Source organism: Taudactylus pleione, unplaced genomic scaffold (genome assembly GCF_031769625.1).
Source record: "Taudactylus pleione unplaced genomic scaffold, aTauple2 ptg000233l, whole genome shotgun sequence".
Lineage (NCBI taxonomy): Eukaryota > Metazoa > Chordata > Amphibia > Anura > Myobatrachidae > Taudactylus > Taudactylus pleione.
This window is the reverse complement of record NW_028284635.1, coordinates 1,999,022-2,010,132: the sequence shown is the minus strand read 5'-3', so window position 1 is coordinate 2,010,132 and position 11,111 is coordinate 1,999,022. Positions and strand designations below refer to the sequence as shown.

The 11,111-nt window shown below is 43.3% G+C and overlaps 1 pseudogene; it reads right to left on the bottom strand.

The window, feature by feature from the left end:
* Nucleotides 1–7,608: 7,608 nt before the first annotated feature.
* LOC148516889 (5S ribosomal RNA) lies at nucleotides 7,609–7,727 on the bottom strand (annotated as a pseudogene).
* Nucleotides 7,728–11,111: the final 3,384 nt, after the last annotated feature.

Sequence of the window (11,111 nt, the reverse complement as noted above, 5' to 3'; positions counted from 1 at the left end):
AGAAATTGTAATGGCCACAGACAGCATCTCCTGTATGCCCCTTTAATTTTAAAAAAAAATTCTGAACAGCCAAGTTGCTGTGGTGGGCAAATATGAGCAGCAGCACAGAGCATTTTCCTGCCAGGATGTGTGCAATAAAGTGCAAATATGTTTAATACAAAAATTAGTTGTGTATATTGGTCACATACATACTTATTTACATGGTACATGCAGTGCGTAACGCAGGCTTAGGTAACCTAAAGCCTGCCACCTGTTGTGGACAAGTAACTTCCAGTAGGCCCAGCAAACTTCACAGATGCTCGGAGTTCTAGTTCAGCCGGAGAACTACAGGCTGCTTTCCTCTGATGTAAACAGAAAGTCTTGGTCCTATTATCCATAACAACCTCCCTGAGTACAAAGTAAATGTCTCTTTACAGTATGTTCTAGCAGCACGTCCACAAGCAAGGCCACCTCATTTCTATTAGATATATAAAAAATGTAAAAACCTCCTCCAGATCAAAGATGTCTTTAGGAGCTGAAGAACTTGATCCTACATCCTACATTGATCTACCCTCATACATTGTCTTAAGAATCAAACATTAAAATAAAAAATAAATTAAAAACTAATCAATCCTTCCGTCCTTTCCCTGTCTTCAGCCCATAAATGTATTCCAATTCCCTCGGGTCTCTATCAAGTTTTTGATTAATGAAAACATTTTTGGTTTTTAAACTTCCTAGGTGTCGTATAGTTTATTAAACTGCCATCCTGTCTACCACTGCAGTGCCACTCTGTGCCATGTTGGAAGCTGAACTGCCACATGTTCTTGCCACCCACTGCTGTCGCTTAGCTTAGTCAGCCAGCTAGCTGGATGCAACCTTTTGGCCTAAACTAGATTAAATCAATATTGTGAGCTGTGAAGTGGTCAAAATTGATTCGAAATTACTGGAAATAAATGTTATTGAGGTTAATACTGTAGGAACAAAAACAGGCCCAAATTATGTGTTTTTATGATTTTTTTAGAAAAAAGTACAGATCCAAATCAAAACACGCAAGGGTGGTTTTGACAAAACGAAATCCAGATCCAAAACACGAAGGAGATACAGATCCAAAACACGAGGGTAGGTGCACATCTCTAATAGATACTGACTGATACCCACTCTAAATCAGTGTATGACAGGATATTTCCAAAGGTTTGGGATCCTTTCCTCTTTCTTGCCCAATTTAGCAAGGCATATAGCGTGAAGGACTATGTGGTTACTTACTGTATGTTCAATGCCCTGTGTTTGTAGTGTATAATTGGCAAGTGTGTACAAATTATATGTTTATGAACGACATCATTCACAGATATATCGCATCTGCCCTGCAGCACAGCTGAAGCCAATATATCTTAGATATATCAGCACGTCTGGTTATGTGTATGGGACACCAGCCAACCACCCTTACACTTGCTGCAGAGGTCCGCCAGTGACTGACATCTCAACTGGGTAGGCAAATTGAAACGCCCACCCAGTTGTGATGTCAGCGCAGACACATCGGCCTGAACGATTGGTAAGTCCATACAACCTTACCAATCATTAGATAGGTCGACCCATCGGCCAAGTGTGTACCCAGCTTTAGCTGAGACATGAACATCAGGGCCAATTTAAGGCTATTTATTATGGTGGGCAGATTTTTATGTTTCTTCTTAAAAGGGCTTTGTCTGTGCTAGGGTCACAGTGGAAATAGAGGCCTCTTCATGGTGAGGTGTTATCCAGCTGCTGCCACTACCGTCCACCTGTGTGTACCTGTCAGAACGCCCTCACCTCTGCTCAAGACTCTCACTAACTACAAAATGTCCAGCAACTTATGTGTGTAGGGGATGCGGTCAAATTGCCGATGGCCGGGAAGTCGTCTGACTAAATCCCGGTGTTTAAATCCCAAGACGTCAAAATCCCGACGCCCGTCTAGATTCCAATGCCGGAATCTAGACAGACGGCTTCCCGATCAAAGGTAAGCCAGACCCTGTTAGCGTTTAGCCAAGGGGTGGAGAGTTAGATTTATGCACCCCTGGGGGGACTTAAGTTTAGAGTGTGGGGAGGGGGGGGTTAGGCACCCCAGGGGGATGTTAGGGTTAGGCACCACCGGAGGGAGGTTAGGGTTAGGCACCACTAAGGGAGGGTCGGGGGGGGGGGGAGTGGGTTAGGGTACACACCAGCCCCAGTCGGGATCTTCAGCGTTCGGGCTTGTGGCGTTGGTATTTAGTTAGACAGCTTCACGGCCATTGGCATTTCATACCCAACCCATGTGTAGCATCTAATAATGCCTGTCTGGCCGGATACTGGCCCAAAGCATTCAGCCTACTCCATATCCTTCAGGTAAAATCATGCGCTGTCCTGACTCTAGTGTCTCGCAGTCACAGGGGGAAGCTGTATGTTTGGGTGTCCCTCTCCAGCATGTATGGATTGGGCTGCAGGAGGCATGTAACGGGAGCCCTGGGTTGAGCAGCTGCGCCCAGTCCTTTGTTCCACCTTCCCTTTTTGCTTTGTTCCACAGTATGTGTGTCTGCTGCGGAAAAGGTGGGGCGCAAATCATCAATTACAAAATGAGCGGGGTGCATTTCACAATTAAGAAAACAGTAAAAAGAAAACCATATATATATATATATATATATATACATACCCTCCAACATGGTCCATTCCATTAGTTACAAAAGGCTCTGCTCCTGGACTTCCCACCTAATGATTGCAGTCACCTGTTTTAAACTAGGTAATTGATGACACTGGTGTTTCAGCACAGGTGTCTGCAATCATAAACTAAGAGGGAAGTCCAGGAACAGAGCATTTTGTACCTAATGGAATGGGTCTTGTTGGAGGGTCTGATATATATATATATATATATATATATATACACTGTGTCAGGTGCATAAATATTGGGACATTGACAGAATTTTCATATTTTGGTCTCTATTCACCACCACAATGGCTTTGAAATGAAACAAACAAGATGTGCTTTAACTGCAGACTTTCAGATGTAATTTGAGGGTAATTACATCCAGATCAGGTGAACGGTTTAGGAAGTATAACGGTTTCTATATGTGCCTCCCACTTTTTAAGGGGCCAAAAGTAATGGGACCATCAACTCAAAAGCTATTTCATGGACAGGTGTGGGCTATTCCCTCGTTATTGCATTATCAATTAAGCAGGTAAAAGGTCTGGAGTTGATTCTAGGTGTGCATTTGGAATCAGTTGCTGTCGACTCTCAATATGAGATCCAAAGAACTGTTACTATCAGTGAAGCAAGCCCTCATTAGGCTGAAAAATCAAAACAAACCCATCAGAGAGATAGCAAAAACATTAAAAGTGTGGCCAAATCAACTGTTTGGAACATTCTTAAAAAGAAAGAACGCACCAGAGAGCTCAGCAACACCAAAAGACCCGGAAGACCACGGAAAACAACTGTGGGGGATGACAGAAGAATTATTTCCCTGGTGAAGAAAAACCCCTTCACAACAGTTGGCCAAATCAAGAACACTCTCCAGGAGGTAGGTGTATATGTGTCAAAGTCAACAATCAAGAGAAGACTTCACAAGAGTGAATATAGAGGGTTCACCACAAGATGTAAACCATTGGTGAGCCTCAAAAACAGGAAGACCAGATTAGAGTTTGCCAAACAACATCTAAAAAAGCCATTACAGTTCTGGAACAACATCCTATGGACAGATGAGACAAAGATCAACTTGTACCAGAGTTATGGGAAGAGAAGAGTATGGAGAAGGAAAGGAACTGCTCATGATCCAAAACATACCACCTCATCAGTGAAGCATGGTGGTGGTAGTGTCATGGCGTGGGCAGGTATGGCTGCCAATGAAACTGGTTCCCTTGTATTTATTGATGATGTGACTGCTGACAAAAGTAGCATAATGAATTCTGAAGTGTTTCGGGCAATATTAAATGCTCATATTCAGTCAAATGCTTCAGAACTCATTGGACGGCGCTTCACAGTGCAGATGGATAATGACCCGAAGCATACTCCAAAAGCAACCAAAGAGTTTTTAAGGCTAAAAAGTGGAATGTTATGCAATGGCCAAGTCAATCCCCTGACCTGAATCCGATTGAGCATGCATTTCACTTGATGAAGAAAAAACTGAATCGAAAATGCCCCAAGAACAAGCAGGAACTGAATACATTTGCAGTAGAGGCCTGGCAGAGCATCACCAGGGATGAAACCCAGCGTCTGGTGATGTTTATGTGTTCCAGACTTCAGGCTACAATTGCCTGCAAAGAATTTGCAACAAAGTATTAAAAAGTGAAAGTTAGATTTAGGGTTGATAAGTTTGTCCCATTACTTTTGGCCCCTTAAAAAGTGGGAGGCACATATAGAAACCGTTGTAATTCCTACACCGTTCACTTGATTTGGATGTAATTACCCTCAAATTAAATCTGAAAGTCTGCAGTTAAAGAATATCTTGTTTGTTTCATTTCAAAGCCATTGTGGTGGTGAATAGAGGCCAAAATATGAAAATTCTGTCAATGTCCCAATATTTATGCACCTGACTGTATATATATAAAAATGCATGCAAGACGGCACTCCAAGGACTCAAAGAAGGAATAAACGACAAGCTGTGTCAAGTTCTGTGTTCAACATTTCAGTCTTGCGACTTTTATCAAGAACAGTGCAGTATATAAATGACATGACTTAAATAGCAGTACATCTGAAAATGAAACCAATGGGATCCCTGGTGCTGGAGTGTGCTGATTGGACAGCAACATCAGTCCGCCCCTAAGCAAGGCTCAGAGTTACACAGTGCAATCTCAAACGAAGTGAAAGTGAAACTAAAACACATGTCCACTGATAGCAAAAAGTAGTGGAACATAGTGATGAGAGTAAAGTAACCAATGAAGTGATGCTCAATGAGCTAAAACAGTGGTTCCTAAACTGTGCGCCATGGCACCCTGGAGTGCCTCAGGTTGGTGGTCCAGCACCAAATCAAATTATTTATGGTCAATGTAATGTAAATATGTGGACAAACAGAAGCTCAAACCTGTCCAACACCACATAACTGAACCTAAGGATGACAGGTAAGCACAATTTACTTCACAAAAAGATTTTCGGAATTAATCAACAACAAACTTTTGGCTTAGGGGTGCCATGAAAAAAATGCTGATACTCTAGGGCGCCGTGATACAAAAACGTTTGGGAACCACTGAGCTAAAATTAAAAAAAGAGAACTTTTTTTTTTATTATTTAAAAAAAAAACCTAGAAACAAGAAATCAAGAAATCATGGTGAGACAAAAAAATTAATAAATGTCTGTTAAAAATGTATAAATAAGGAGAGAAAAATTAGCAATATCTCAATTGCAGTGGTCAAAGGCAATGAAGCTATACAGCTGCAAAATATATGCATAGATAAAAAGCATTAGTGATGACTAATACACACAAAAATAGTCTTAGAAATAACAAGACCACAACAGTCCAAACATACAGATCTATGATCCAGCACAGTGGTCCAACAGAACAAGTTACAGAGTAGCCCCAAAGACAGAAGACAATATTAATACATGTGTGCGTGTGTGTATATATATATATATATATATATATATATATAATCATATATTTGCACCAGGCATCTATTGTAGAAAAACCAATGCTGTCTGGAATTGTCTGATTTGCTAGGTATACTGTCTTTATTTAATATCTGTAAACTCCAGAGTAACTTTAAATTTAATTATATAGTCAGATCTTATCTCCTAGCTTCATGGGATGCTGTTTCGGCTCTGCTTGTTTGTATTAGAATTTTATGACTTGTATCTGGTGTGGGTGAGGATATTAAGGGTGGGTGTAATCAGTGACTACACATGTTATGCTTAACTATATAATCAGTAGGTCACAAGGCTTTAGGCTTGAACAAGGCTGCTAGGTTTTATTTCAAAGTGGGACTACATGTACAGCATAACTTAAGGAGTTAGTCAGGAGTTAAGCAGGAGGAAGACAGGAGGACGACATTTTAAAAGAACTCTCTATAACTTGGAAAAGAAAACCAAAGGATCTTCTGAGCTTCTGGAAACCCTGCTACTCAGCAACCAGCTTCCATTATAACCTGGACACACCTTTTGCCAACACCCTGCTTCAGCATTGCAAGCAACTACCAGCTTACTGAACATTTAATTCTTGTATGTTTGTGTTTCTTTTCTACATTGTTTAAATAATTCCAATACCACTGTCAATTTATCTTTATACCACTGTAGTATCTATCATTGTTTCACACCTATACCTTTTATTTTTTTTTATATATTCATACTTTATACTAATTCTCAAGTCTTGCTACTTTAACAGCTCTATACTCCTTATTTAGTTATAATATACTATTGTAGTTGTGCCTTTACATCTTCCAGCACTGTTCTTCCTTTTATCTGATTTTGACCTGTACTGCTCCCTCATCTCACACTCATCACTACTACTGACTTTTTCCCCAACTGCCTCATCTACACGATGTCTCTTCTCTTATACTCCTCCCTCATTCAGCTGCTAATTATTTTCTCCTCTACCACCAGTTTTCACCTCTTTTCTCCATCCATAGTCCCCTCTACGTTCTCCCCCTCCTTCCCCTCCTCTGTCTCTCTTCATCACATGTCAGTCTCTCCACTGCATCTCCCACAACTACAGTATTATTAACTTCTCTTCCACCATGGTCCTGCTGCACCACCACTAAACCCTGCTTCCTCTCTTTTCTCCAAGTTACCTATCCTTTCCCCCCCACACACCACACCACACTAAACCTCCACCTTACCCACCACCTGCTGTCACCCTTCCTCATTCAGAAGCCAGCTACATAACCCCACACTCCTTATCCCCCTTCTCTAGATCAATATCACCTCCACACTACATCAACCCTAATAATCTCATTCTCCTCTCGCCTCTTAACTCTGTCCCTCTCTCCTGTTCCCTCTGGAAAGCCAGTTTTGTCTATAATAAACTGGTTTCCGTTCATGAGCACTTCATCTGCAATGCCTTGATTCTCCTTGCCATCACCAAATCCTGGATATACCTTTCTGACACCACTGCTCCTGCAAAATTCCTCCATCACTTGGCTTCCTGGCTCTTAATCTTCAAATGGGCCCTAAAGACCCATTTCTTCCTCAATGCTTTCCAGCGCTCATCCTAACCCACTACTCTATGCTACCCATCTGTGTCACCCCTGTTTGTCTGACCATCCCCTTAGAATGTAAGCTCTTGCGAGCAGGGCCCTCTTTCCTCACGTGCTTCTTCTTGCCTTACTTTTACAATGGCACCCAAAACTTGGTTACTGACACCCTGCTGCTTATTTAGGTGTTATGCAGCATTGTTTATAAATCATGTACTAGTCCTGCATTGTCTGTACTGTTAATAACTGTCTTGTGTGCTCATTTGTTTCTGTACTTTGTAAGGTGCTGCAGAACCCTTGTGGTGCCATATAAATAAAGGATAATAATAATAATATATATATAGAGAGAGAGAGAGAGAGAGAGAGAGAGAGAGAGAGGTGCTAATCTGGGGGGTGCAAAAAGATATTTTTCTAATAGCAACAACCAACAGGTGAGTTGTGTATACTCACTAAACCCAATCTAGGAGAGGCCACGAAACTAAAAAAAACAGGATATAGTTGCGCTTATCAATACGATACCCAGTATTCCCAGGAGGTTCCCCATTCAAGTACTAACCGAGCCCAGCACTGATTAGCTTCCAAGATCAGACGAGATTGGGCAAGCCCAGTGTGGTAGGACCGCATGAAACCGTCTCTCTTGTCTAGGGAAAACCTTTGTAAGGCTGTACTGTAAAGGACATACCTCTGTGGAAAATAAACCCATGCATGACTGAAACAATACTAGCTATACAAACTTAGAGAAAACAAGATAAGGATAATGTCTCCTTTAGTCCATGTGGCACTACAGTGTTTAATGTAAAGATCCAGGAGGCTTCCAATTGCAATAGTTGCTTGTCACGATCGCCCCTTCTTTTGTTGGCAGGGACGTGGTCCATGATCTTGTAAGAAAGTGATGCCAGAGAATGTTTATGTTCTTTGAAGTGTCTCACCACACTCTGGTCGATGGTTTCTTCATTAAGTGCCAGTCTGATGGCTGATCTGTGCCGTGCCATTCTTTCTTTGAAGCAAGACGTCTTCCCCACATATTGACCACTGCAATTGAGATAGTGCTCATTTTTCTATGCTTATATATAATTTTTTTACTGACATTTATGCATTTTTGTCTCAACATGTTTTCTGGATTTCTTTTTTTTTTCATTTTCTCTTTTTATTTTTTTTATTTTAGCTCATTGAGCATCACTGCATTGGACACTTTACTCTCATCACCATGTTCCACTGGTTATTTTCACTGTATTTATTGTTATCAGTGGACATGTGTTTTAGTTTCACTTTCATTTTGTTTGAGAGTGCACTGTGCAGCTCTCACCCTTGCTTAGGGGCGGACTGATGATGCTGTCCAATCAGCACACTCCAACACCAGGGATCCCATTGGTTTCACTTTCAGATGTACTGCTATTTAAGTCATGTAATTTACACACTGCACTGCTCTTGATAAAAGTTGCAAGACTAAAACGTTGAACACAGAACTTGACACAGCTTGTCGTTTATTCCTTCTTTGAGTCCTTGGAGTGCCGCCTTGCATGCATTATATTGGAGTTTGGTTTACTCTGGAGAGCCCCTGGGCAAGTATACCCAAGCTATTTGTGGAGTACCGGTTACTAAGATATATATATTAAAAGGACACAGGGCATGATTGAAACCCGCTCACGAGCGCACAGCGCACGCGCCGCCTCCGGGTGCGCACGCACGAGACCCGTTCTGCGACGGCAGCTCCGTCACAACGGGTCTTGCTACAAGGAGAGGGGAGGAGGAGGGGGGTAGCGGGCGTTAGCTGTGGCCGGGACCCGGGGACGGTAGTGGGCGGCGGCAGCAGTGTGGGTGGGGGTGGTGCAGGCGGCAGGACCCGGGGGAGTTAGCAGCACACAAATGCAGGCTCAGATCTGAAAGATCCATGATACCTGCATCTGTGTATAAATAAACACAGAAGCACAGACGGGATCAGTGAGACCCGTCTGTGCTTCTATGTTAAAAATATAAATAAAAATTGCGTGGCCCTCCCAAAAAAAAACAACCAGCAACGGGCTTTAGAGACCCAGTACTGTTTGTGCTAAATACAGGAGACAAACGACGTAGGGGTTCCCTGTATGAAGCACAACCAGCACCAGGCTTAAGACAATATTTTAACTCTTTACTTGCACCACACTTTACATAATCAACCTGACACCCACCGGCCAGGGGTGCCGGGGATAGCACCGGGTTATCAGCCTGGGCCTTGGGTTTTCTGGAGAAGGGGACCCCTTTATTGGGGGGGTCCCCAACTCCCCAGCCTGAGTGGTCAGGGGTGATGCTTCAGCTGGGGAGCCCGGTGAAAGGGCTCTCCTGGCTGTGGCATAAACCCCCAGCTAGAAAGGGTCCGGTGCTGGTTCTGGTAAATACAGGGGGACACTACGCATTTTTCCCCCCTGTATTTCCAGAACCAGGACTGACTCAGAACCCAGTGCTGGTTGCGCTGAACACGGGGAACCACAACGTCATTTGTGCCCCATATTTTGGCAACCAGGACTGGTATTGAAAAGCCTGGTGTTGGCTGTGCTTCATACTGGGAACCCCTACGTCGTTTGTCCCCTGTATTTAGCACAACCAGTACTGGCTTTCCAAAGCACGTTGCTGGTTGTTGTTTTTTTTGGGGGGGGGCATGCAATTTTTTATTTTATTTTTAAAACAAGCACAGACGGGTCTCACTGATCCCGTCCGTGCTTCTGTGTTTGTTCATTTATATACAGATGCAGGTATCACGGCTCTTTCAGATCCGAGCCTGCATCTGTGTGCTGCTACCTCCCCCGGGTCCTGCCGTCTGCATCACCGCCGCCCACACTGCCGCTGCTAACACCCTCTACCGTCACCGGGTCCCGGTTGCAGCTAACGGCCTCTTTCTTCCCCCGTGCCCACCGCCGCTACCGCCCACACTGGCCAGCCATCTTGGTGTACTCAAGTGAAGCCACAGTAGGTACACCTGCTGGAGGCTCCTACTGAGGCTGCGCAACAAGTAGAAACTTCCTATCTCTACAATGGCGGATTCGTGAGGAAAATTTGAAAACTGTAACTCTCAATTACCTAAACCCCAAAAGCATCTACCCTGGAACAACAGCTACCTAATAAAACAAACCCCAGGTCTAAGTTCACCCCCTACCCTGAGTTATGCCTTCCCAAAAATCCCCCATAGAGAACAGCAGAAAAAAACTGACAGTTGGAACTTTAGAATACTCCCAAATCCTCATATGTTATGTTTTTGCCCTGACATGGCATGCAGCACCAAGCGACAGTTCTACCCACCCATGCCAAATTTCAGCTCGGCACTTCCAATAGCTTTTGAGGTATAGCCCCTTAAACACCATGCCCCCCCCCTTGGGAGTTCTTTATGGGAGAATTCCATTTTTTTCAAGGGGACCCCTACGTCATTTGTCCCCTGTATTTTGGAAACCAGGACTGGCTCTGATTAGCTAGTTGTGGTTGTGCTTAATACAGGGGAACCCTACATCGTTTGTCCCCTGTATTTAGCACAACCAGCACTGGGCCAATGCTGGTTGTGCTGTGGGGGCATGTCATTTTATTTTATATATTACACATTCATTTTTTAACAGATGCATGGATGGATCTCACTGATACATCCATGCATCTGTGTCTTATTAATTTGATTTTCGTAGGTGCATGCCCAGCACCAGTGAGTCCCTCTGTCACCCGCTGATGCTTCTGTGTATGGCCATGTTGCTGCTACTGCCCCACATACCTGCAGCCTGCCCCCGCAGCCGTCTCTCCCTCTGCAACCCCCAAAATACCTCCTGTGTGCTGTCCGCTCCTCCACCTGTGCTAGTGTACCTATTTGTTGTCCTTCTGCCCTGCAGGTGGCCCGGTTTGCTCGTCAACACCATGATGGTTTATAAATGAAAAAGCAATGAAATTCCATAGACAAAATACCTTACGGTTTCACATGTCCCATTAAGGCTTCTTAGACATGATCTGAAATTTCACAAAACCTAAAGAATTTCTTTTCTGCCAATCAAACTTAAAAA